Raw genomic sequence first — 3,596 nt, 5'->3', positions numbered from 1 at the left:
AACACTATGTAAACAGTACCTACACCCAAAGAACACATATTTGCAACCCGACATAAAAGAGGGGTTGTCAATCCCTCTCAGGTATAAAAATAGATAAATTTGTAGTAGATTGGATAAATAGATCTCTCAGGAACGTGACATAAAATAAATAACAATAAATTGCAGGAAGGTATTTTTGGGTTTTTGGATTAACAGATCTGATAATAAAAGAGAATAAAAATATATCTCGAAGGCAAAGATGATAAAGAATAGACCCGGGGCCGTAGATTTCACTAGTTGGTTCTCTCGAGAAAAATAGCATATGGTGGGTAAAGAAATTACTATTGGGAAATTGATAGAACTTCAAATAATTATGACGATATCCAGGCAATGATCATTATATAGGCATCACGTCCAAGATTCGTAGACCGACTCCTGCCTGCATCTACTACTATTACTCCACACATCGACTGCTATCCAGCATGCATCTAGTGTATTAAGTTCATGGAAAAATGGAGTAATGCAATATGAACGATGACATAATGTAGACAAGATCTATTCATGTAGGAATAGACCCCATCTTGTTATACTTAATAGCAACGATACATACGTGTCATGTCCCCTTCTGTCACTGGGATTGAGCACCGTAAGATTGAACTCATCACAAAGCACCTCTTCCCATGGAAAGAAAAAATGATCTAGTCGTCCTAACTAAACCAAAGATTCGAAGAAGAAATACGAGGATATAAGCAATCATGCATATAAGAGATCAAAACTCAAATAACTTTTATGGATAAAATAGATCTGATCATAAACTCAAAGTTCATCATATCCAACAAACACACCGCAAAAAGAGATACATCAAATAGATGTCCAAGTGACCATTATATTGAGAATCAAAAGAGAGAGAGGAAGCCATCTAGCTATCCTACGGACCCATAGGTCTACAATGAACTACACACGCATCATCGGAGAGGCACCAATGAGGATGATGAACCCCTCCATGATGGTGTCTAGATTGGATCTGTGGTTTTTGGAACTTGCGTCGTCTATAATTATGTTTCGTCGACTCCCTAGGGTTTTTGGATTTTTGGGGTATTTATAGAGCAAAGAGGCGGTGCAGGAGGCGGCCGAGGTGGGCACAACCCACCAGGGCGCGCCTGGGCCCCAAGGCCCGCCCAGGTGGGTTGTTCTCCCCTCGGAGCCCCCTCTGGTACTTCTTCGACCCATCTTGTGTCTTCTGGTCCAAAAAAAATCTCCAAAAAATTTCGCTGCGTTTGGACTCCGTTTGTATTGATTTTCTGCGAAGAAAAAAAGAAAAAATAACAACTGGCACTGGGCACTATGTCAATAGGTTAGTCCCAAAATATGATATAATGTTTCTATAAAATGATTATAAAACACTCAAGAATGATAATATAACAGCATGGAACAATAAAAAATTATAGATACGTTGGAGCCGTATCACTGACCGCTTGGTGCTCGCTCCCATCGTGCCGCAGGCGCGCGGCTGTAGGCAGGTTCGCGGCCTCACCCCCTCACCGTTGCCGTCTCCGTCCCCACCCCCTGAGCCAATGTTTTTAATTATGTTGTTTATATTAATGTGCGAACATGGTAATGTGGACGTTTCAATGCATGTGTTTAATATTTTCGAAGTTGTTTTTAATGTTTTATTTGGGGTTTTGGGGTTCCATTTTCGCTTCAAACAAACGGACCGTTTTGGGTGCGAGCGACCCGCTAGGTGCACCGACCCCCTCACGACCGCAAGTGGATGGCCGTGTCCGTTTTCCTGCCCCAGACGGACGAAAACTAGACGAACCTTACGTCCGTTTTGGGTCGCGCGTTGGAGTTGGCCTTATCTCCCTGCCCCGACAATGCTGCTTATCTGAAATAGGGTCCATGCAAGATTGTCCTGGCAGTCTAGTAGTTAGCACGCCGATGCAGTTCATACTGGCGTGCCAGTGGCCCTCTGCCTCGGTGATATCTGCGTGATCACCACCATCGTCACACTGGCCGCCAGCGACCGCTTGACTACGGAGAACATGGAGGTCATGCTTGTATAGGACTGGGAGGTGTTCCCCTACTATGCCCCGGCGCTGCCGCAGTAGGTAACATGGCGTGCACGTCATATTCGCCCCCGGTGTAGCTGTTAGAGAGGCTGTCGGTCCGAGCACCATGTGTATGCCTGTGACATACCCGCGTGGCACAAGCTGCTCCGCGAGCCATAGCTGCTGGTAGACTGCTTGCCGGAGTTGTCGAAGTTCTCCGCCATCTTCCTCGCACTGCTGGGCTGCCTCAAACCCCAACATATGTGTCATGTACGTGTCCATCTCCTTCCAGCTCTCTTCCAACCTAGTGTCACGAACATAAGATACCACACAGATCTCCCTACGCAAATAAATATGTTGCACCTGTCGTGGCGCAGCTCTCCAGCCAACTCCGGCCAAGGCTTCCAATTTGTTCCACACCCAATCGATCGGTGTTGCCAATCTATGGATCGCCTAGTATTTTGTTGGTTTTTTATTATAGAGAAAATGAATGGAGAGGTGGGGTAGCTGGGCTAGTTTTTTCTTTTAGGGGAAACGGAGGCCGCAGGCTGTGCGCTATTGGATTTGATCGGAGCATGGATGGGAGCACGATTCGGGGAGCAGGCAAGCCCCGTCCATAGCAAATAGCTACTGAATACCTTTGAAGTTGGCTACGACAAAACAAACATGATGAATGAAATGACCCCTCAAATTTAAGGAGTCGTTGGAAGGTTAAATTTTTATGGGAAGAGCAAGTCTCTAACAGATCCCGCAAACCGGGCTAACAAGTATAATAACCGCTAGCTTGCAGGCAGGATCCCGTATACCCATCCCAAAAAGTTCTTCCAAACCCGCCCGTCCCTAAAAAAATTGTGGGCTCCCAAACCGGTGAGCCTATTTGTTCATATGCATGGGATTTCAACTGAATTTGCCAGCCCCCCTTTCCCTTGGTGCAAACCCACTTCCGTCGGCTTCAGTTCCCACCTCCACTCCCTCCCACTGCTGCCACACATCCCCCCTAGTTGCGTCCCCTGGCTGTCGCGCGCCGCCCGGAAGCTCCGCCGCCCGCGCCGCATCCGTTCCACCTTGTTTCGGTAGTGGGGATGCCCATTTGTGTCCGCGGCTCGCAGTCTTCACCGGCGCCATGCATCCGCCCCGAGCTTGGAGCGAGGGCTTTTAGCAGGCAGATCTGGTTTTTTCTGCGCCAGTGAGCCTCGGAATCGGTGGCGCTCGCCCGAGCGCGTCGGAGGAAGGGGGCGGCGCGACTTTGCTTCAGCCGGCGGGAAGAAGAAAGGGGCGGTGTGGCGAGGCTTTTCTTCGGCTGGCGGGGGAGAACAAGAGTGTGGCACAGCGCGGCTTTTGCTTCAGACAACAAGGAATGTCCAACACCCACGGTTCCCGTCAGCGATTTGGCCCGGAGTTGGTTCAGGTGAAATTTGTGGCCGTGTTGTGTGCATTATGTAGATGGATTGGAGTTCGTAATAGTCCGATGATTTAGTCATAGAAGAGATGATTCTCAATGACGATGTGGACAACCTAGTATTTTTGCATATCATGGACGAATTTGAGGCAGGGCTGAAGAAAAAGCAG

The sequence above is a fragment of the Triticum urartu genome, chromosome 6A (assembly GCF_056163025.1).
Source record: "Triticum urartu cultivar PI428250 chromosome 6A, HENAU_Tu73, whole genome shotgun sequence".
Taxonomy (NCBI): domain Eukaryota; kingdom Viridiplantae; phylum Streptophyta; class Magnoliopsida; order Poales; family Poaceae; genus Triticum; species Triticum urartu.
Note: the sequence above shows the minus strand (reverse complement) of the source record.